Below are 24,685 nucleotides of genomic sequence, written 5' to 3' on the forward strand. Positions count from 1 at the left end.
ATATGTACATAAGTGCTATGGGGCTGGGGGGCGATGAATAAAGGGAGTGAGTCAGGGCAATGCAGAGGGAGTGGGAGAAGAGGAAAGGAGTGCTTAGTCACAGAAGGCCTCTTGGAGGACTTGTGCCTTCGATAAGGCTTTGAAGGGGTGGAGAGTTATTGTCTGTCAGATTTAAGGAGGGAAGGCGTTCCAGGCCAGAGGTAGGATGTTCATTCATTCATTCATTCAATAGTATTTATTGAGCGCTTACTATGTGCAGAGCACTGTACTAAGCGCTTGGGATGAACAAGTCGGCAACAGATAGAGACAGTCCCTGCCGTTTGACGGGCTTACAGTCTAATCGGGGGAGACGGACAGACAAGAACAATGGCACTAAACAGCGTCAAGGGGAAGAACATCTCATAAAAACAATGGCAACTAAATAGAATCAAGGCGATGTACAATTCATTAACAAAATAAATAGGGTAACGAAAATATATACAGTTGAGCGGACGGGTACAGTGCTGTGGGGATGGGAAGGGAGAGGTGGAGGAGCAGAGGGAAAAGGGGAAAATGAGGCTTTAGCTGCGGAGAGGTAAAGGGGGGATGGCAGAGGGAGTAGAGGGGGAAGAGGAGCTCAGTCTGGGAAGGCCTCTTGGAGGAGGTGATTTTTAAGTAAGGTTTTGAAGAGGGAAAGAGAATCAGTTGGCGGAGGTGAGGAGGGAGGGCGTTCCAGGACCGCGGAAGGACGTGACCCAGGGGTCGACGGCGGGATAGGCGAGACCGAGGGACGGCGAGGAGGTGGGCGGCAGAGGAGCGGAGCGTGCGGGGTGGGCGGTAGAAAGAGAGAAGGGGGGAGAGGTAGGAAGGGGCAAGGTGATGGAGAGCCTTGAAGCCTAGAGTGAGGAGTTTTTGTTTGGAGCGGAGGTCGATAGGCAACCACTGGAGTTGTTTAAGAAGGGGAGTGACATGCCCAGATCGTTTCTGCAGGAAGATGAGCCGGGCAGCGGAGTGAAGAATAGACCGGAGCGGGGCGAGAGAGGAGGAAGGGAGGTCAGAGAGAAGGCTGACACAGTAGTCTAGCCGGGATATAACGAGATCCCGTAATAGTAAGGTAGCCGTTTGGGTGGAGAGGAAAGGGCGGATCTTGGCGATATTGTAGAGGTGAAACCGGCAGGTCTTGGTAACGGATAGGATGTGTGGGGTGAACGAGAGGGACGAGTCAAGGATGACACCGAGATTGCGGGCCTGCGGGACGGGAAGGATGGTCGTGCCATCCACGGTGATGGAGAAGTCTGGGAGCGGACCGGGCTTGGGAGGGAAGATGAGGAGCTCAGTCTTGCTCATGTTGAGTTTTAGGTGGCGGGCCGACATCCAGGTGGAGACGTCCCGGAGGCAGGAGGAGAAGCGAGCCTGAAGGGAGGGGGAGAGGACAGGGGCGGAGATGTAGATCTGCGTGTCATCTGCGTAGAGATGGTAGTCAAAGCCGTGAGAGCGGATGAGTTCACCGAGGGAGTGAGTGTAAATGAAGAACAGAAGAGGGCCAAGAACTGACCCTTGAGGAACTCCAACAGTTAAAGGATGGGAGGAGGAGGAGGCTCCAGCGTAGGAGACCGAGAATGATCGGCCAGAGAGGTAAGAGGAGAACCAGGAGAGGACAGAGTCCGTGAAGCCAAGGTGAGATAAGGTATGGAGGAGGAGGGGATGGTCGACAGTGTCAAAGGCAGCAGAGAGGTCAAGGAGGATCAGAATGGAGTAGGAGCCATTGGATTTGGCAAGAAGGAGGTCATGGGTGACCTTAGAGAGAGCAGTCTCGGTAGAGTGGAGGGGACGGAAGCCAGATTGGAGGGGGTCTAGGAGAGAATGGGAGTTAAGGAATTCTAGGCATCGATTGTAGACGACTCGTTCTAAGATTTTGGAAAGGAAGGGTAGTAGGGAGATAGGACGATAACTGGAGGGGGAAGTGGGGTCAAGAGCGGGTTTTTTTAGGATGGGGGAGACGTGGGCATGTTTGAAGGCAGAGGGGAAGGAGCCCTTGGAGATTGAGTGGTTAAAAATAGAAGTTAAGGAAGGGAGGAGGGCAGGGGCGATGGTTTTAAGAAGGTGAGAGGGAATGGGGTCCGAGGCGCAGGTGGAGGGGGTGGCACTTGCGAGGAGGGAGGAGATCTCCTCTGAGGATACTGCAGGGAAGGATGGGAAGGTAGGGGAGGGGGTTGTTGGGGCGGAGGGGTGACTTTGGGGAGCTCAGACCTGATCGTGTTGATTTTCGTGAGGAAATAGGTGGCCAGATCATTAGGGGTGAGAGATGGGGGAGGGGGAGGAACAGGGGGCCTAAGGAGAGAGTTAAAGGTCCGGAACAATCGGCGGGGGTGACGGGCATGGGTGTCGATGAGGGAGGAGAAGAAGCTTTGCCTGGCGGAGGAGAGGGCAGAGTTAAGGCAGGAAAGGATAAATTTGAAGTGTGTGAGGTCGGCTTGGTGCTTGGACTTTCGCCAGCAGCGCTCAGCAGCTCGAGCATAGGAGCGTAGGAGGCGGACAGAGGAGGTGATCCAGGGCTGTGGGTTAGTGGCGCGAGAGCGGCGGAGGGAAAGGGGGGCGAGAGAGTCGAGATGAGTAGAGAGGGTGGAGTTGAGAGCGGAGACCTGATCGTCGAGAGTGGGAAGAGAGGACAGGGCGGCAAGGTGAGGCGAGATGCTATTGGAAAGACGGATGGGATCGAGAGAGCGGAGGTCTCTGTGGGGCAGTAGCGAAGATTTGCAGGGGGAGGGAGTGTGAGAGATGAGGCAGGTGAGAAGGTTATGGTCAGAGAGAGGGATTTCAGAGTCGGTGAGTGAGGAGATAGTGCAGCGGTAGGAGATGACGAGATCGAGGGTGTGACCCAGTCGGTGAGTGGGAGCGGTATGGTGGAGGAGGAGGTCGGCAGAGTCGAGGAGGGATAGCAGGCGGGCGGCAGAGGAGTCGTCGGGTACATCCGTATGGATGTTGAAGTCTCCAAGGATCAGAGTGGGCAGAGAGAAGGAGAGAAGGAAGGTGAGAAAGGGGTCAAGGTGGTTGAAGAAGTCGGAGGTGGGACCGGGAGGGCGGTAGATGACGGCGACAAGTAACTGGAGTGGGTGGTAGAGGCGAATGATATGGGCTTCGAAGGAGGGGAAGGAGAGGGAGGGGGGAGGAGGGATAGTGCGGAAGCGGCATCGGGGCGAGAGGAGGAAGCCGACGCCTCCTCCCTTACCGGTGAGTCTGGGGGAGTGGGAGAAGGAGAGGCCTCCGCTGGAGAGAGCGGCGGCGGAGACCGTGTCTTCGGGAGAGAGCCACGTTTCCGAAAGGGTGAGGAGGAGGAGAGAGCGGGAGAGGAAAAGGTCATGGATGAAAGGTAGCTTGCCTGTAACAGAGCGGGGGTTCCAGAGGCCACACTTGAAAGTAGCTGTGGGTGCAAGGGGAGGAGGGGGGGAAGGGCGGGGGGAGGGGAGGGTTTGGATGGGAAGGAGGTGGCGGGGCCCTGGACGAGGAGAGGGGGATGAGGGGTGGCGGTGGGACAAGAGGACTGGGATGGGGCATGGGTGGGGAAGAGAGAAGGGGGGAGGGGGTGAAGAGGGGGTTTGGTGGGGGGGAGAGTAGGGGGAGGACGAGAGGTCGGTAGTGAAATAGAGATCGAGGTACAATGAGAAGGTTAGCATTAGAGGAGCAAAGTGTGAGGTCTGGGTAGGGGAGTAGCGAGTTGAGGTAGGAGGGGGTAGGGTGATTGAGTGTTTTAAAGCCAAAGGTGAGGAGTTTTTGCCTGATGAGGAGATCGATGGGAAACCACTGGAGGTTCTTGAGGAGTGGGGAAATATGGACTGAACGATTTAGTAGAAAAATGATCCGGGCAGCAGAGTGAAGTAGGGACTAGAGACTGAAAGCTGGAAGGTCAGAAAGGAGCCTGATACAGTAATCAAGGTGGGAAAGGATGAGTGCTTGGATCAACATGGTAGCAGTTTAAATGGAGAGGAACCGGCGGGTTTAAGCAAAGATGTGAAGGTGGAACCAACAGAATAATAATTGTGGTATTTGTTAAGCGCTTACTATGTGCCAAGCACCTTTCTAAGTGCTGGGGTAGATACAAGCTACTCAAGTTGTCCCACATGGGGCTCACAGTCTTATTCCCCATTTTACAGATGAAGTAACTGAGGCACAGAGAAGTTTAGTGACTTGCCCAAGGTCACACAGCAGATAGGTGGCGGAGCCGGGATTAGAACCCATGACCTCTGACTCCCAAGCCCGTGCTCTTTCCACTAAGCCACGCTGCTTCCCTGAAGCCATCAGAATTTGGTGATGGATTGAATGTATGGTTGAATGAGAGAGAGGAGTCAAGGATAACGCCAAGGTTACAGGCTTGTGAGACAAGAATGATGGTGGTGACATCTAAAGTGATGAGAAAGTCATGGGGAGGACAGGGTTTGGGTGGGAAGATAAGAGGTTCTTTTTTAGACATATTAAGTTTGAGGTGACGGGAGGACATCCAAGTAGAGATATCTCCAAGGCAGGAGGAAATGTGAGACTGCAGGGAGGAAGAGATATCAGGGCTGGAGATGTACATTTGGATATCATCCACATAGATGTGGTAGTGGAAGCCAACCTAATACCAAGCTGCTTACTGTACCTCAATCTCATCTATCTCACCACCAAACTCTCACCCACATCCTGCCTCTGGCCTGCAACTCCCTTGCCGTGGCCTGGTCACATCTCTCTAGCACTGCCATTGGTCTTGTCCCCCTAGAATGGCCAGTGACCAAGTCTTCATGGCACAGCCAGTGGTCAGATCCCCCCAGCTGGGCCAGCGGTCACCCCTGGCCATGGTCCAACCACCTCTGGGATAATAGTGCAGGCCTCCTAGCTCTGACCACTGCCCCTTTCTGAGCACCTGGTGATGTTGGCGGTGGCTGTGGGCCATCCCTGCAGAGGTGCCAGGAGCAGAGCCCCCGGCCAGTTTTGTTCGCTTCCAAGCCCGACATTGTGCCCCTTGTTTTCTCATTCTTGAACGGGGTAGAGAGATATCAAAACAAATAAGCAGGCATCAAAATAAATAAATAGAATTAGAGATATATGCAAATATACATAAGTGCTCTGGGGCCAGGAGGGAAGAGCAAAGGGTGTGAGTCGAGGTGACGGGGAAGGGAGGGGGAGCTGAGGAAAAGGGGACTTAGTCTGGGGAGGCCTCTTGGAAGAGGTAAGCCTTCAGTAGTGCTTTGAAGGGGGAAAGAGTGATTGTTTGGAGGATTTGAGGAGGAAGGGCGTTATAGGACAAAGGTAGGACGTGAGCCAGGAATAGGCAGTGAGACAAGCGAGACTGAGGCACAAGCAGAAGGTCAGCACCAAAGAAGTGGCCTCTGAGGGCTGGGTTGTAGGAGAGAAGGGAGGTGAAGTAGGAAAGGGCAAGGTGATGGACAGCTTTAAAGCCAGTAGTGAGGGGTTTTTGCTTCATGCGAAGGTTGATATGCAAACACTGTAGATTTTTGAGGGAGTGACATGCCTTGAACATTTTTGTAGAAAGAAAATCTGGGCAGAGGAGTGAAGTATGGACTGAAGTGGGTACAAGCAAGAGGTTGGAAGGTCAGAAAAGAGGCTGTTGCAGTAATCCAGTCAGGATGCATGAGGAACTGTTCTAACGATTGTACACTTCCCACACTCTCCCGGATGTAATTTGAGGTTGTAGCCTGGGGAGTGGTTTTTTTTTTTAATGGTATTTGTTAAGTGCTTACTATGTGCCAGGCACCGTTCTAAATGCTGGGTTCCTCTATCCAGTTGAACTGGCCAGCTTGCTGGTCTGAAGACCCTGGTGGCTGGATCTGCTCCTTGATTGGTTCTGGATCATTTGGGAATTGACTCCCAGCAGTGGGAGGATATTTCAATGCCACTTTTGTTCCCCAGTGACTCCTTTGTGAGTGCAAAGTCGCCTCTGGCCGACCAGCTAATGCTCAACAAACCAGGACCAGGATCTTTCCCATCTCCAACTCTTCTGGGCCAGTTCAATGGAGGGAGCGTCAACAAATGTAAAATATAAAATCCCCCAAATCACCCAAATCAATGATTTTGGCATCAAGCAAGGGCCAATTTAGAAACACTAGAAAGAAGGTCTCTAGTACCATTTCCCAGTTAGCCTGGTCTAGCAGGCACTGAGCAGAGATGGGAGGAGACGTGGGCAGAGATAGCTAGAGAGATTTATTACAAGCACAAGCTTTCCCTGGTTTTTTTTTGTGAGGAAAATTTTTTTTTATAGTATTTATTAGTTGCTTACTTTAAATCAGATCCTTACTAAGCTCTGGGGTAGAGACAAGCTAATCAGATTGCACATAATCCATGTCCCATAAGGGGCTCATAGTCTTGATTCCCATTTAAAGATGATGTAAATGAGGTATAAAGAAATGAAGTGACTTGCCCAGGGTCACAGAGAAGACAAGTGGAGGAGCCAGCATTAGAACCCAGTTCCTTCTGATTCCCAGGACCATGCACTATCCACTCAACCACACCGGCTCTGTGAAATTGAAATCTGTTCACTGAAATTCATTGAACTCTTGTAACTGGGCAAATATAATAGACTAAACTAAAAGTTATTCCTGTTTTTCCTTAATCCTGGTTCTTTCTGTTTTTTCCTCCTTTCCCTTCCAGATTCCACAGTTTCTCCCCTTCCCCTCATCTTTGCTCCTTTTCACATTCCTACCTTTTGTTTTCTTCCTTTCAGGTTTGTTCCTCTTATAGTAAGGCTATTCTTGCTCCCACCTCCCCCTCATCTATCACCCTGCTTCTCCCTCCCCTTTCTTCTACTCACCCCCACTCCCCACTCCCTCAATCCCTCCCTCTCTTCCTTTCTCTTTCCCTTCCCCCTCTTCCTCCCCCTCCCACTTTCTCTCCTTCTCTCTCCCTCTCTTCTCCTCTGTCCCTCTATGTTCCTCTTTTCCTCTCTTCCTCTATCTTTCTCTCTCTCTCTCTCTCTCTCCCTCCCCCCCTCACCCCCTTTCTCTTTCTCTCTCCCTCATAAGCTCCTCAAAGTGCACCCTCATCTTGATATTATGTTCTTTGATACCCTCATGAAGTCCTGGAATCCACCTCCTTACAGGCAAATCCTGAAGCCTGTTCTCAGCTATTCACTCAGCTGCATCTGAACCCAGGACATCCTGTATTTTGGTTGCAAGGACCTGCTCTGGCCCATTTCTCTTCCAACTCTTGAACCTCTCTGGCCCATTCCTTTGTGATTCCTTGAATCCTTGTTCCAGGGGCATTTCTCAGGTTTAGGCCTGGGGCCTTAACTCCTCTCAATTGATCAGTCAGTCAGTGGTATTTATTGAGCACTCACTATGTAGAGCACTATACTAAGCATATGGGAAAGTAAGATGCAGTAGAGTTGGTAGGCTATAATGGGGGCACCAGACCTACATCTCTGGCCCTCGCTCACCCTAGAGCCCGTTGGCTCTCTTGGCTTCAACTGCCTCCCTATTGAGATGTGTCTCCCTCCTTGTTTACCACTGTGTCCCCTCCTCTGCTCTCTAATCCAGGAGCCAATTGGGAGGTTGGGGGGGGGGGGCGTTCATCTTGAGAAGCAGCGAGGGCCTAGTGGATAGACCCCAGGCCCGGGAGTCAGAAGAACCTGGATTCTAATCCCAGCTTCACCATTTTGTCTGCTGTGTGACCTTGGGCAAATCACTTAACTTCTCTGTGCCTCAGTTACTTTATCTGTAAAATGGGGATTAAGACTGTGAGCCCCTCATGGGACAACCTGATTACCTTGTATCTATACCAGCACTTCGAACAGTGCTTGGCACATAGCAAGCACTTAACAAATACCATTATTATTATTATTATTATAATCTTCAGGGCAGACACATTGCAGTTGGTCCGTGGAGGCAGCTCCGGCGAGGAACCCTCTCCATCCGTGGGAAGGACGGGGACGGGACCCCAGCCAAACTTCTCCGGAAAGGACACAATGCAAACCCATTTATCTTGGCAGGTTACAGACTCTGGCTGCAGACTGCCACGGTCACAGAGGTCTCCTTTCAGGGCCCAGCGTGCTGGTGTGTGAGGCATTCTAAGTGTGGTCTTGTGGGTGAGTGTGGCTGGGTGTAACTGTGAAAGCGACTATCAACACGATTATGGGCAATTGCGCAAGGGACGGTCAGAGTGATCATGGGAGAGGGTGCAAAGAATTCTCACAGTGAGCATGAGTAAGAGTGCAAGCCATTCTCAGCATGAGTGCACAGGGGATTTTAAGCCTGAGTGCGCAAGGGACTGTCCACAAGCCCCCTAGTCCAGTCTTTGGCCGGCCAGCGGGAAGAGAGCCATGTGCACCCCTGGCCTGCTTCCTCTCTGTGTTTGATCCCACCCCCCTCCCAGGGCTTCTGAGTCTCCAGGGGCTCCCTGGACTCCCAGAACTCATGGCAGCATCCCTGTTCTCCTCATTTCTTTCTATTGTGCCAAGCCCATTTCTGCTGGCTGTGAGGGCAGGGCAGAAGCGGTGATGGGAATGGCGCCGGGAGCCAGAGTTGTTGGCTCATGTTGGGACTCTGCAGGGGCCAGGGACAGGGGGCAGGGAGGATGCGGTAGAGATTGGGGCCGGGGGCAGCGAGTGCAGGCTCCGGGCAGTGCATCCCAGGCAGATTCATTCATTCATTCATTCATTCGTATTTATTGAGCACCTACTGTGTGCAGAGCACTATACTAAGCATTTGGGAGAGTACAGTATAACAATAAGCAGACATATTCCCTGCCCACAATGAGCTTACAGTCTAGAGGGGGAGATGGTCCCAGGCAGGGGAACTAGGCAGGCTAACCCTAATGCCCCTAATCCACTGCCCACAAAATACCTTCAAAATTCACTTGATTCTCACTTGCTTCTTCCTTCCATGTTTGCTGACAAAATAATTGATGCTCAAAACATCCAAACCAGCTCTGGGGTAGCGCTGTGGCTGGCAGCCTCCTGGAGGAGTTTAAAGGAGATTGACCAAATGAGAAAGTCTTCCCTGCAGAGAGCACTGCGTGTTTTAGAATGTGACACAGGAAGAGTTATCCCCTCCAGGGTTAGTACTACTGACCAGGACCACAGGACATTAATGTGTGATGCTCCCCTTTCAAGATGTCGGCTGGGACAAATTGAAAATCTTCAGGTAGGAGTCACACATTGGTCTCTTCTCTGATACTTTTCAATCAGTCACTGGGTATTTGTTCAGCATCTAGAGAGTGCAAAGCACCGTACTGAGTGCTGGAGGAGTACAACTGAATCAAGGCAGCCGTTTCGTGTCCTAACGGCAGTGGGGAAGATGGACCAAGACTACTTGCAGAGTGGAGCAGAACGAAGGCTGGAACAGGTAGCAGTCGGGGTGTTATCTGAATGCAACATTCAACAGGCCAGTGACCAGACAGGGCAGTGTCAGTCAGTCAGTCATTTGTATTTCTTGAACGCTTACTGTGTGCAGAGAACTGTACTAAGTGTTTGGGAGAGTACAATACAACAATAAACAGAGTCTCTGTCCACAATGATTTTATACTCCCCTCCGGGGCCCCGGCCCTTGGGGATAACAAGGCAACTCGTGCAGGAAACACCTGATATGAGGCCCCTTGGATCACCTGCTCACTGGGAAACAACAACTTGTTTTTGAAACGATTGTTTTCAATCTATTTCCTTCCACTTTGGGTACTTGATATCGTCAAGAGCCAGCCTAATTCACCAAGACCAGCTCAGCAGGGCCCTACTCATGCCCATCATGGCCCCTAGACCCTTCCCTGACGCTCTTGCCCCTTCCCTGACCTCTACTCATCCTCTTCCCTTTCCCTCATCCATCCCTCTCACCCCTGACCTCCACCCATCCCCTCCTCTACCCCCATCCCTCGCCCCCTCCCCAATTTACAGATGAGGGAGCTGAGTGGACCCAGAGTGGTTAGGTGACTTGCCCAAGGTTACTCAGCAGGACTGGTGGCAGAGTTGGGACTGGATCCTGAGTCTCCTCACTCCCAACTGAGAGGGTTTGGGGGCTGTCCCCAGCTTCTGCCTGTCCCCACACTCTAATTGTCCTCACATTCTGCCTGGTATCATCCCATCTTTCAGTGGATGCACCAACCTATCCAGCCCTGCTCTGTTTGGGGACGGGGCTGGGACAAAATGTGCTCCTGCTCGCCTCTGGGCTCCTGGGCTAAGATCCCACAGACTGTGCCAGGGAGTGTCTTCCAGAGCAATTTCCTTTCTCCCAGTAGTGGTATGTACTGAACACCTCCTGAATGCCCCTGAGCTGAGTACAGAGGAGAGCATGATTCATGAGTACACCCGGTCCCTGCCCTTAAGGATCTCAGTCTGCCGTTGACATCCCCTCCCCAACATGAATGTCCTTTTGGGGCTACGGCCTCTTCTCCTGATCAAGTGTGTCTGAATTAGAAGTTGAGCACAAGCACAAGTGGTAGACTCTTCTGGTTCTGTCTGCTGGGGATGGAGCCCTGCAGGTTCCTTCAGTGAGCTCTGTCCGTGGTCCCTGTCCTCAGGTTCTGTATACAAGCACCATCCCATTTTTTTTATGGCATTTGTTAAGCACTTACTATATGCCAGACATTGTTCTAAGTGTGGTTCTAAGCCCTGGGCCCCACCCACAGGTCCTGCCCTCGAGTCTGTCTGTGTGTTCTGTCCACTGGTTCTGTCTGCAACTTTCATCTGTGGGCTCTGTCCACAGGTTCTGCCCGAAGGCTCCATATGCAGGCTCCATCCCTGGGTCCCGTCCCCAGGTTTTACTCTCGAGTCTGTTTGTGGGTTCTATTCATTGGTTCTCTCTGCAGGTTTCATCCATGAGCCTTGTCCGTGGGCTCCATCCAAGGACTCCATCTGAATTTCCCCATGTTCCATCCCTACCCTCCAGGTAAGGGCTCCATGTGTTCCATGGAGCACTCTCTCCTCTGGGGAAGGGCTCCTGAGCCTCTCTGAGGGTCAGGGGAAGGAGTCCTGGTGGGCAATGGGTGGTCCCTGCCTGTGGCCCAGCAATGGGGCCGCTGGAACCTAGGGAGGGGTAGTAGCCAGGGAGCTGAGGGTTAGTGGAATCTCAACCCGGGGTTAAAGGCTACCCTGCCCCCATCATGGGGTAGTTTGTCCGCAACATCCTCCGTCCAGGAGGCTTGCCAAGGAATTCATGATGCTCCTTAGGAAATTCAAAAACTTGGTGGACCGCCAACTGCAGGCTAAGTGACAGGCAAGAATCATGGGTTTTTGCCCAGGAAATTTCAAAAATGAGGTTTGAGACTGAGAAAGAGATGGCTGGAATGTTCATGTGCTGAGTTTTGACTGTGGTAAATGGGAAGTGCCCGTGTGTCACTGTTGAATTCGTTGCTCTGCTCGCTGTTCTCTCCAGCCAGTCTTTAGAGCCCGGGAGAAGAGACAGTTCAGCTCAGCTCCTGGAGTTCCAAGGTTTACTAAAAGCTGTGCACTCCAGTGGCTCTGGGCAGGATTTCTACAAAGGAAGATCCTTTGGGCACCTTCCTTGCTGGCTGAACCCTGAACCTGGAGAAAAATACATTAGAGTCCAGAAATACCATCTCCTCCTCCACTCCCCCTCAGCCTCCAACTATTAAAGCATAAACTCCTTGTGGGCAGAGAATATGTCACATCTATCCCACATGATTAGCACAATGCTCATTGGATGCTATTATCACCACATCCAAAGTACCAAAGTCTGGTATAACAGTAATAGTAACAGTAGAACTAACTGAAGGAGTGATGGATTGTATTGGATGACCTCTGAGTGTAATACACCCTACTAGGAGCTTAAGAAAATACAATGAAAGCAGGAGACATATCTCCTGCCCTCAAGAAGCTTCCACTCTAATGGTGGGGAGTGAGGAGAGTTCCATTTCTTCTGTTCCCCACCCTACCCATCAAGGCAGAAAGTCCCAGCCTGGGTCCTGGGCTGTGTAAGTACTCAATAAATATGATTGAATGAATGATGGGGGAAGGAGAATCTATTTGTCTCTGATTGTACCCCACTTGGTCCCTTTATGGACAGCTGTGTTGTGAAGCTGCATGATGTAGTGCATGGGCCTGGGAGTGCATGGACATGGTTTCTAATTCAGGCTCTGCCACCTGTCTGCTGTGTGGCCTTGGGCAAGGCACTTCGATTCTCTGTGCCTTAGTTTGCTCATCTGGAAAATGGGGATTGAGACTGTGAGCCCCATGTGGGTCAGGGACTGAGTCCAACCCAATTTGCTTGAATCCACCCCAGTGCAAGTGCTTAACAAATATTATTATTAAATGTTCAACTTCTTGCTCTCTGATGGCTCCTGCCTCTTGCCTCCTGCAGTCATCGGCTCATCTCCCTCCTAGCATTCCTCTCCAAACTCCTCAAACAGGTTGTTAACACCCACTGCCTCCAATTCTCTTCTTGACTCCCTCCGATCTGGCTTCTGCACCCTTCACTCCACAGAAACTACCCTCTCATGGTCACCAGTTATCTCCTTCTTGCCAAATCCAACAGCCTCTACTCCATCCTAATCCTCCTCAACCCCTCAGCTGCTTTCGATACTGTCGACCACCCCTTCTCCTGGAAGCATTACCCAACCTCATCTTCACTGACAAATTCTGTCCTGAGTCTCCTGTCTCTCTGGCCGCCCATTCTCAGTCTTTCGCGGGCTCCTCCTCTGCCTCCCTTCCCCTAAATGTGGGGTTCCCTCAAGGCTCAGTTCTGGCTCCCTATTTATTCTCCATCTACACCCATTCCCTTGGGGAGCTCATCCACTCACATCTATCTGCAGGGGACCCCAAAACCCAGTGTGGTGGACACCCAAGTTAGACTGGGAGAGAAGAGGCTGAGAAGGCTGCTGGAGGAGAAGGAAACCCACTTCTTTTTTAAAATGATATTTGTTAAGCATTTACTGCATGCCAGGTACTGTTCTAAGCGCAGGGATAAATAAATACAAACCTGACTGTGTCAGGTTGGACACAGTCCATGATGAGGGAACTGAGGTCCAGAGACGAGAAGTGACTTGCCCAGCGTCACAGACCAGGCAAGTTTGTGGAGCTGGGATTAGAACCCAGGTTCTTCTGACTTCCAGGAGAAAGAAGCTGAGAAGTTGGAAGGATTAGGATATGGTAGAGGCCAGAACCGCTGGCAGACTCCTAGAAGGGTGTCCAGGTGATGGACCAGGAACCCATGTGTCAATCACTGTTTCAAGTACTGGGGTAGATACAAGTTTATCAGGCTAGATAAAGTCCCTGTTCCTCAGGGGCCTCAAAGTCTAGAGAGAAGACAGAACAGGAATTGAAACCCTATTTTGCAATTGGTGATTGCAATTGTACTGGCACCACTGCCAGTGAGGTTTTCCCCTATAGAGAATGAATGGGTAACCACTAAAGCAGAAGTCAGGTAACAGTGTAGCAGGGAAATTGGGAGGGGCTAGGAGACATGGGAAACCCACTGGGGCTGGAACTGGGAGACTCAGGGCCCCTGAAACAATTAACTGCGGCTCGAGCAAGGCAGGGAAGGTCCAGAAACTGGCTTTCTGTCAACTGACTGAAGCACCAGGAAATGTGCCAATGTGCAAGAAATACCACGTTCCTCAAAAGGTAATGTGCATTCCCGGGCAGGTGGGGGCAGGGGGCATGTGTCTCAGAAACACCTCTGTTCAAGAGCGAGCAGCTGGGCCACGTTGCTTTTTGTGGCCAGTTTTTCTCAGTTTCCCTGTCCCTCAGTCGGATCCGGGAAAGGGGTGGGGCATCTGGGGAAATGGGGCTCCCTGTCCTGGAGGCTTCTTCACATGCTTCATTTGCATTTGTCTTTCCCTGCCTGAAACTGACACCTCCTTCACCCGACCCCTGTGCATCACCTATACCCTTGTATTTTGGCAGACAGAAAGACACACTCAGTAGCCCTGGGCCATGGGATCTGGGCAGCAGGAAGGAAGCAAGGTCAGCTATTCTTCTTCTTTTATATGGGCCCCTCCAGAGGTCTAACCAAAGAAAGGGGGCTTCTGGGGGTTTCCGGCACCTTATTTCTGGCTGGTGCCCCGAAGGGCCAAGGGCTTTTACCATTTTTCAGTACGTGGTACTTTCTATTTATTGCCATTGTTCTTGTCTGTCCGTCTCCCCCGATTAGACTGTAAACCCGTCAAACGGCAGGGACTGTCTCTATCTGTTGCCGACTTGTTCATTCCAAGCGCTTAGTACAGTGCTCTGCACATAGTAAGCGCTCAATAAATACTATTGAATGAATAAACACTTCCTCTCGTGCTTGGAGGGTGGTTCGTATTTTGAAGTGCAGGAAGCAATGAGTACAGTCATTTCCCAAAGACAGTGTAATGTTTAGCATGTGGGCTGCATGGATGAGGCTAGACGGGACAGATTTCAGAGCATGGGCTGGATGGGCCGTATTTTGGAAATATCTTTCATTCAATCAATGGAATTTATTGGGAGCTTACTGTGTGCAGAGCACTGTACTAAGTACTTGGGAGAGTAGAATACAGCAGCCCTTTTTAGACTGTGACCCTGTTGTTGGGTAGGGATTTTCTCTATCTGTTGCCAAATTGTACATTCCAAGCACTTAATACTCATTCATTCATTCAATAGTATTTATTGAGCGCTTACTATGTGCAGAGCACTGTACTAAGCGCTTGGAATGAACAAGTCGGCAACAGATAGAAATGGTCCCTGCCGTTTGACGGGCTTACGGTCTAATCGGGGGAGACAGACAGACAAGAACAATGGCAATAAATAGAGTCAAGGGGAAGAACATCTCGTAAAAACAATGGCAACTAAATAGAATCAAGGCAATGTACATTTCATTAACAAAATAAATAGGGTAATGAAAATATATACAGTTGAACGGACGAGTACAGTGCTGAGGGGATGGGAAGGGAGAGGGGGAGGAGCAGAGGGAAAGGGGGAAAAGAGGGTTTAGCTGCGGAGAGGTGAAGGGGGGGTGGCAGAGGGAGTAGAGGGAGAAGGGGAGCTCAGTCTGGGAAGGCCTCTTGGAGGAGGTGAGTTTTAAGTAGGGTTTTGAAGAGGGGAAGAGAATCAGTTTGGCGGAGGTGAGGAGGGAGCGTTCCGGGACCGCGGGAGGACGTGGCCCGGGGGTTGACGGCGGAATAGGCGAGACCGAGGGACGGCGAGGAGGTGGGCGGTGGAGTAGCGGAGCGTGCAGGGTGGGCGGTAGAAAGAGAGAAGGGAGGAGAGGTAGGAAGGGGCAAGGTGATGGAGAGCCTCGAAGCCTAGAGTGAGGAGTTTTTGTTTGGAGCGGAGGTCGATAGGCAACCACTGGAGTTGTTTAAGAAGGGGAGTGACATGCCCAGATCGTTTCTGCGGGAAGATGAGCCGGGCAGCGGAGTGAAGAATAGACCGGAGCGGGGCGAGAGAGGAGGAAGGGAGGTCAGAGAGAAGGCTGACACAGTAGTCTAGCCAGGATATAACGAGAGCCCGTAGCGGTAAGGTAGCCGTTTGGGTGGAGAGGAAAGGGCAGATCTTGGCGATATTGTAAAGGTGAAACCAGCAGGTCTCGGTAACGGATAGGATGTGTGGGTTGAACGAGAGAGACGAGTCAAGGATGACACCGAGATTGCGGGCCCGAGAGACAGGAAGGATGGTCGTGCCATCCACGGTGATAGAGAGGCTGGGAGAGGACCGGGTTTGGGAGGGAAGATGAGGAGCTCAGTCTCGCTCATGTTGAGTTTTAGGTGGCGGGCCGACATCCAGGTGGAGACGTCCCGGAGGCAGGAGGAGATGCGAGCCCGAAGGGAGGGGGAGAGGACAGGGGCGGAGATGTAGATCTGCGTGTCATCTGCGTAGAGATGATAGTCGAAGCCGTGAGAGCGAATGAGTTCACCGAGGGAGTGAGTGTAAATGGAGAACAGAAGAGGGCCAAGAACTGACCCTTGAGGAACTCCAACAGTTAAAGGATGGGAGGGGGAGGAGGCGCCAGTGAAGGAGACCGAGAATGACCGGCCAGAGAGATGAGAGGAGAACCGGGAGAGGACGGAGTCCGTGAAGCCAAGGTGAGATAAGGTATGGAGGAGGAGGGGATGGTCGACGGTGTCAAAGGCAGCAGAGAGGTCAAGGAGGATCAGAATGGAGTAGGAGCCATCGGATTTGGCAAGAAGGAGGTCACGGGTGACCTTAGAGAGAGCAGTCTCGGTAGAGTGGAGGGGACGGAAGCCAGATTGGAGGGGGTCTAGGAGAGAATGGGAGTTAAGGAATTCTAAGCATCGATTGTAATACAGTGCTCTGCACACAGTAAGTGCTCAATAAATATGATTGAATGAATTGAATGAATGAAAGTTGGTAGACAGGTTCCCTGCCCACAAGAAATGTATAATCTAGAGGGGGTGACAGACGTTAAAATAAGTGCTGTGGAGCTGAGGACAGAGTGAATTAAGGGTACATATTCATTCATTCACTCAATAGTATGCTTTGAGTATTTACTGTAATAATGTTGGTATTTGTTAAGTGCTTACTATGTGCAGAGCATTGTTCTAAGCGCTGGGGTAGACACAGGGTAATCAGATTGTCCCATGCAAGGCTCACAGTCTTCATCCCCATTTTACAGATGAGGTAATTGAGGCACAGAGAAGTTAAGTGACTTGCCCACAGTCACACAGCTGACAAGTGGCAGAGCCGGGATTCGAACCCATGCCCTCTGACTCCCAAGCCCATGCTCTTTCCACTGAGCCACGCTGTGTGCGGAGCATTGTATTAAGTGCTTGGGAAAGTACAATATAACAATAAACAGACATGTTCTCTGCCCACCATGAGTTTTCAGTTGAGAACTTGAGAAGCAGCATGGCTTAGCCAGATTGGAGGGGGTTCAGGAGGAGAGGAATTCGAGGCAGCGAGTGTAGATGACTCACTTTAGGAGTTTGGAAAGGAAGGGTAGGAGGGAGATGGGGTGATAACTGGAGGGGGCAGTGGGGTCAAGGGAGGGTTTTTTTTAGGACTGAGGAGACGTGGGCATGTTTGAAGGCAGAGGGGAAGAAGCCATTGAAGAGTGAGCAGTTAAAGATGGAAGTTAAGGAGTGGAGGAGGGAAGGGGTGAGAGTTTTGATAAGGTGAGAGGGAATGGGGTTAGGAGCACAAGTGGAGGGGGTGGCACTTGTGAGGAGGGAGGAGATCTCTGCTGAAGATACTGCTGGGAAGGATGGGAAAGTAGAGGAGGGGGTGGAGAGGTGGTGGGATGGAGGAGGGGGAGGGGTGACTTTGGGGAGCTCCGTCTTGGAGGAGATGGTTTTCAATCAGTGGTATTTATTGGTTGCTTACGTGTGCAGAGCACTGTACTAAGTGCTTGGGATTGTACAGCACAACAGAGTTGATAGACACACTCCCTGCCCACAAGCAGTAGATCAGTGACTGTTGGAAGAATTTTTTTAGTCAGACAAATCTCTGTCCTGGCCTGCCTCTCGGGTCTGTCTAGTAGTGCAGAGAACAGCTTTTTGGTTTTTTTTTTTCTCTTTGCTTCTGTTCTTTATTTTGTTTTTGATTTCTTGTTTTTGTGAAATAGAGGAAAAGACTCCCCTGATTCTTACAAAGCCACTCCATGTATCCCACTCAAGGACAGCTTACAGAATGGCGAGGCCCCAGTGATGTCAGTATCCTTGCCTCTTCCCAGTGCTCAGGACAGTGCCTGGCTCACAGAACCACTTATCCAACATCAGATAGAATCTTCATCGGTGCTTAGAGAGACAGGAAAGGATGCCACCATAAGCAAATGAAATCTGCTTTTCATCTTCAGGATAGGATTTTGCAGGACTGTGTTTTTATGAATCTTTCTGACACCTTGAAGACCACTACATCAGTTTATCTTTCAGTCTTTCTGAAAAAAAAATTCCATGTTATACAAATCTTTAAATAATATATTATAAATTACTTATTTATTAATATTCATGTCTGTTTCCCCTCTTGACTGTAAGATCATTTTGAGCTAGAAACATTTCTGCTAACTCCATTATATTGTATCCTTTCAAATGTGCCAGGCGGTGTACTAACCGTTAGGGAAGATGATGAGGTAACTGAGGCACCAAGAAGTGAAGTGACTTCCCCAAGTTAACCCAGCAGAAAAATGGCAGGGCTGGGATTAGAACGCAGGTCCTTCTGACTGTAGGACTGTATTCTGTCCACCAGACCATGCTGCTTCTCTAACTTCAACTCTAGCTTCTTTAATTCCTCTGAATACAGTATCAAATGGTGGAACCTAATTGAAAGCAACAATCAAATATCAAACCAACCTCTCCTGAAAATATGAATTCAATTAATTTGAATACTGGCTGGTAGCAAGCAGGATGCTACATTACTATAACCAAAGGATTTCAGTTTCTCCAAATTTGAATAAAGGGTTCATCCAAAACTGAATTTTGTTCTAGACTGTGCCCTCCACAACAGGAGGTTTAGCACTGAAGCACTACAGACTATGAATGATCAATTCAACATTTCAAAGCCTCTAATTCTAGCTCTTCATCTAGTAACTTCACTGCTTCTGTGTATTCAGACTCATTAACGAAAACAATTAAAAATACTTGCTCAATACTCTAGTTTATTCATCAGCATCAGTATTTTCTTAATATTGTTAAATGCTATGTGCCAGGCACTGAACTAAGCACTGGGATAGATACAAGCTAATCAGGTTGGACACAGTCTCTGTCCTATATGGGGCTCACAGTCTTAATCCCCATTTTCCTGGTGAAGTGACAGAGGTCCAGAGAAGCTACATGACTTGCCCAAGGTCACACAGCAGACAAGTGGCAGAGCTGGGATTAGAACCCAAGTTCTATTTGAACCTTATTAAAGCTACATTTCCTCCAAGAAGACTTACCTGACAAAGCTTGTACCGAGAAGCAGCGTGGCTTAGTGGGAAGAGCAAGGGCTCGGGAGTCAGAGGTCATGCATTCCAATCCTGGTCTGCCACTTGTCTGCTGTGTGACTTTGGGCAAGTCACCTAACTTCTCTGTGCCTCAGTGACCTCATCCGTAAAATGGGGACTAAGACTGTGAGCCCCATGTGGGACAACCTGATAACGTTGTATCTACCCCAGTGCTTAGAACAGTGCTTGGCACATAGTAAGCACTTAAATACCATCATTATTATTATTATCTAGCCCAGCTCTTAGAACAGTGCTTGACACATAGTAAGCGCTTAACAAACACCATCATCATCATCATCATCAAGGGGGCCAGCTGGGCATCTGTAGGGAATATTCTGCTGATGCAGTATTGACCTGCTTTGCTGATCCAAGCACTTATTCTATCCCTCCTTGATTATTGCATCAGCCTTCTCACTGACCTCTCTGACCCCTGTCTCTCCCCACTCCAGTCCATACTTCAATCTGCTGCCCGGATCCTTTTTCTAAAAAAATTTTGAGTCCACATTTCCCCACTCGAAGAAGCTCCAGTGATTGCCTAACCACCTCTGTATCTAACAGTGGAGGTGTTGGAGAAGCAGCCTAGCCTACTGGAAAGAGCGAGGGCCTGGGAGTTAGAGGACCTGGGTTCTAATCCCAGCTCTGCCACTTGTCTGCTGTATTATAACAATAATAATAATAATAATAATGTTGGTATTTGTTAAGCGCTTACTATGTGCAGAGCACTGTTCTAAGCACTGGGGTAGATACAGGGTAATCAGGTTGTCCCATATGAGGCTCACAGTTAATCCCTATTTTACAGATGAGGTAACTGAGGTACAGAGAAGGTAAGTGACTTACCCACAGTCACACAGCTGACAAGTGGCAGATCTGGAATTCGAACCCATGACCTCTGACTCCCAAGCCCGGGCTCTTTCCACTGACCCACGCTGCTTCTCTGTATGACTTCGGGTAAGTCACTTAGCTCTCTGTGACTCAGTTACCTCATTTGTAAAATAGGGATTAAGATTCTGAACCCATATGGAATATGCATTGTATCCAACCTGAAAAGCTTGTGTTTACCCCAGTGCATCATACAGTGCCTGGCGTGTAATAAGCATTTTACAATCAGTATAAAAAAACAAAAAAAAAGAAGAATCATTGGCTTTAGAACACTCAATTAGCTCTCCCCCTCCTACTTTAGCTTGCTGATGTCTCACTGTAGTCCAGCCCTCACACTTAACTCATCTAGGGTCACCTTGCTCAGTGTGCCTCAATCTCATCATCAACACCTTACCCCTGTCCTCTTTCTGGCCTGGAACTCCCTCCCCCTCCATATTCACCAGACCACCACTGTCCCCACCTTGCAAAACCTTTATTAAAATCACATTTCCTCTAAGAAGCCTTCCTCTATTAAGCCTTCTTTTCCCCTACTTCCTCTCCCTTCTTCATCACTTATGGATTTCTAGCTATACCCTTTAAGCGCTTGATATTCACCCCATCCTCAGTCTCACTTCACCTTTGTACCTATCCATAATTTATTCATTTATATTAATGTTTCTCTTCCCGACTAAATTGTAAGGTCCTTGTTGGCAGGGATTGTGACTCCCAATTCTGTTGTATTATACTCTTCCAAGCACTGACTACAGTGCTCTGCATACAGTAAGTGCTCAAGAAATATTACTGATTAAGGAGGGAAAGGAGGATATTGATGCTATTGATGCCTACTTCTTTTGTTTTGTTGTCTGTCTCCCCAATTCTAGACTGTGAGCCCGTTGTTGGGTAGCAATTCTTCTTTCCAGGTGCTTAGTACAATGTTGTGCATATAGTAAGTGCTCAATAAATACGATTGAATGAATGAATGAAAGGAAGAGAAAGAGAGGATTAGGAAGGAAAGGGAGAAGAAGGGAAAAAGAAGGAGGAGGAGGAGGTTTTCATAGATGCTTGATCTCCCTCCTCATCCCTTCATGCTCCTCTATAGCCTTTTCACCATTTGTTTCAGGGTCCACATCAGATGGCGAATCAGAGTAGAGAGCCAGCCATAATCAATCAGCCAAATTTATTGAGTGCTTACTGTGTGCAGAGCACTGTACTAAGTGCTTGGGGGAGTACAGTATAGCAGAGTTGGTAGAAACATTCCCTGCCCACAGTGAGCTTACAGTCTAGAGGGAGAGACAGACATTAATATAAATAAATAATGAGTATGTACCAAGTGTTTTGGGGCTGAGGGTGGGGAGAATAAAGGTTGCAAATCCAAGTGCAAGGGTGACACAGAAGGCAGTGGAAGAAGAGGAAATAAGGGCTCAGGGGGCAAGGCCTCTTGGAGAAGATGTGATTTGAATATGGCTTTGAAGGTCCAGAGAGTGCTCCTCTGCCTGATACGGAAAAGGAGGGAGTTCTACCCAAGTGCTGTGAGGCTGAGGGTGGGGTGAATAAAAGGTGCAAATCTAAGTGCAGAGGCACAGGCCTAGGAGTCAGGTCACGGGTTCTAATCCCAGTTCTGCCACTTGTTTATTGTGTGACCTTGGGCAACTCACTTCACATCTTTGGGCCTGTTACCTCATCTTTAAAATGGGGATGGAAACTGTGAGCCCAACCTGGGACAGGGACTGTGCCCAGCCCTACTTGCTTCTCTGTGAGCTCATTGTGGTAGACTGTGAGCCCGTCTTTGGGCAGGGATTGTCTCTATCTTTGGTCGAATTGTACATTCCAAGCGCTTAGTACAGTGCTCTGCACATAGTAAGCACTCAATAAATACTATTGAAGGAATGTGTCTGTCATTGTATTGTACTTTTCCAAGCACTTAGTACAGTGCTTTGCACACAGTAAGTGCTCGATAAAGACAAGAGAATGAATGAATGCCCTGGGAGTCAGAAGGACCTGGGTTTTAATGCCGGCTCGGCCCAGTGTCTGTTTCGTGACCTTGGGCAAGTCACTTTATTTGTCTGGGCCTCAGTGACCTCATCTGTAATAACAATGTTGGTATTTGTTGAGCGCTTACTAGGTGCAGAGCACTGTTCTAAGCGCTGGGGGAGATACAGGGTCATCAGGTTGTCCCACGTGAGGCTTACAGTTAATCCCCATTTTACAGATGAGGTACTGAGGCACAGAGAAGTTAAGTGACTTGCCCACAGTCACACAGCTGACAAGTGGCAGAGCCGGGAGTCGAACTCATGACCTCTGACTCCGAAGCCCAGGCTCTTTTCCACTGAGCCACGCTGCTAAAGTGGGGATTGAGACTGTGAGACCTATGTGGGACAGGGACTGTGTCCAAACTGATTAACTTGTGCCTATCCCAATACTTGGAACAGTGCTTGGCACAGAGTAAGTGCTTAACAAGTACCATAATTCATTCATTCAATCGTATATATTGAGCGCTTACTGTGTGCAGAGCACTGTACTAAGCACTTAGAATGTACAATTTGGCAACAGATAGAGACAATCCCCGCCCAACAACGGGCTCACAGCAGCGTGGCTCAGTGGAAAAAGCCCGGGCTGAGGAGTCGGGGGTCATGGGTTCTAATCCCGGCTCCGCCACTTGTCGGCTGTGTGACTTCGGGCAAGTCGCTTCACCGAGAAGTGAATTCTCGGTGCCTCGGTCACCTCGTCTGTAAAATGGGAATGGAGACTCTGAGCCCCACGTGGGACAACCTGATCGCCCTGTATCTACCCCAGCGCTTAGAACGGTGCTCAGCACGTAATAAGCGCTTAACGATTACCAACATCTTTATTATTATTATTAAGAGGGGGAGACGGCAAAACAGAACAAGTAGTCAGGCAACGATACCCTCACAATATAATAATATTATATACTATTATATATTATAAGAATGTATAATAATAAGGGCCTCTTGGAGGAGATAACCATAATCAGAGACATGGCCATAATCCCAGACATAACCCCTATGCCCAGGACCAGAAGACCAAAAGTCTCCTCCATCCCCAGACCCGCAGTCTCGGACCCGCTGCCCGGGTCACCGGACCAATCCCCGCTGGTCCCGGCTGGGGATAAGCTGAGGGGAAGTTCAGAATCGGTTAGAAAAAAGGAAAACACCGTCGGGGGTGTGTGGGGTGTGAGAGATGTGAAGTGTGGAGTGTCTGTGTGTGTGTTTTCGCAGGCTGGAGCCCCAGGTGCCGGGGAAGCTGTCTGCGGGAGCGAGCCTAACGCCGACGCCGGGGAGGCTGAGCCTTGGAGGCCGAGCCCCTGGAGGCGGAGCCCGTGGAGGCCGAGCCCGTGGAGGCCGAGCCCGTGGAGGCCGAGCCCGTGGAGGCCGAGCCCGTGAAGGCCGGGCGGGCTGAGCCCGGGGAGGTCGAGCCCGTGGTCGCTGAGCCCGGGGAGGCCGGGCGGGTTGAGCCCGTGGAAGCTGAGCCCGTGGAAGCTGAGCCCGTGGAAGCTGAGCCCGTGGAGGCCGGGCGGGCTGAGCCCGGGGAGGTCGAGCCCTTGGAGGCCGGGCAGGCTTAGCTGGTGGAAGCTTAGCCCGCGGAGGCCGAGCTCGGTCCGTCGGCGGTGAAGCCCGGGGTCCTCGCAGTTGTGGCGCAGCCTCGCCCCGGGCCCCGCCCCCGCCCCCAGACTGCGGCCGAGTTTCCCCAGCCGAGACGGCTCGGAGCTGCCCCTCGCCCCCTCCCCCTGCCCCACCGCACCTCCCCCACCCCCTTACCCCCCCCCCCACCCCCTTTCTCCCCCCGCCTTCCTCCTCCTCCGGCCCCCTCCCTCTCCCGGGCCCCGCCCCCGGTCCGGCCCCCGGCCCCGCCCCCCGGCCCCCCGGCCCCCCGGCCCCCCGGCCCGGACCCGCTCTCCCGGGCACTCGGTCCTGGCCGGCGGCGGCGGGGGTTGCGCTGCGCACCTTCTCCTCCTCTTCCACCAGCTCAGCTCCTGTGCGGTGCCCTCCGCCGGGCCGGGGCCGCTGGGTGGGTGGGGGCGGCTCGGCTCCGGGCCGGGAGAAGAAAGAAGGCGGCGGAGCAGGAGCAGGAGGAGCAGGAACAGGAGGAGGAGCAGCAGGAGCAGCAGGAGCAGGAGGAGGGAGAGACTTGTGTGAGTGGGGGCGGCGGGGGGGCGGGGAGCCTGCGGACGCTGGCTGTCCGGGGCCTGGAGGGATGCGGCCCCGGGGGTCCGGAGGTCTGGGGGGTCTGAGGGCGACGGGAGGCTGCGGGGTAGGACTGGGGGGACCGGGGCATCCGGGGACGGTCCTGGGGGGGGAGGACCCGGGGTCGTCGGGCAGGGCTGGGGGGAGGTGGGCGAGGACCGTGTGGGGAAGGGGAGAAGCTGAGTCAGGAGAGGAGGCGCCGGCCGGCACGGACACCGCTCTCTGTGTCTCTGTGATTGTGTGATTGTGTGATTGTGTGCGTGTGGGTGATGGTGTGTGCGCGCGCGCGTGCTCGGGCTGGCCGGGTACCCTCTGGGGATGGAAGGTGTGTGTGTGTGTGTGTGTGTGTGTGTGTGTGTGCTTGTGTGCATGCGGGGGACGGGGGTGAGGGGGTGACGGGTAGGAGTGGGGGGGGCCGGAGTCCGGGGCTGGAAGGTTGTGTGTGTGTGTCTGTGTGTGCGCGCAGGCTGGGGGAGGAGGGATAGGACTTTGTGGGATGGAGTCCGGGGAGGGACGGAGTGTGTCTGTGTGTGTGTGTCTGTGTGTACGTAAACGCTGGGGACGGAACCTGGGAATGGAAGGGGGGGGTGTGTGGGTGTGCAGGGGGCGGGCAGAGGGGCAGCAGGGTTGGGGATGGAGCCCAGGGATGGAAGGAGGGGGAGTGTATGTGGGGGGGGGGGGCGGGCGGATACGCTGGTGGAGGAGGGGGCACGAATGTGGGGTGCTCTGCTCCGCCCTGCTCAATAAATACGATCGATTGATTGATTGATTGATTGATTGATTGGTCGGAAGCCGGGTTGGGTCGGCACGCCG

Source organism: Ornithorhynchus anatinus, chromosome 3 (genome assembly GCF_004115215.2).
Source record: "Ornithorhynchus anatinus isolate Pmale09 chromosome 3, mOrnAna1.pri.v4, whole genome shotgun sequence".
Classification (NCBI taxonomy): domain Eukaryota; kingdom Metazoa; phylum Chordata; class Mammalia; order Monotremata; family Ornithorhynchidae; genus Ornithorhynchus; species Ornithorhynchus anatinus.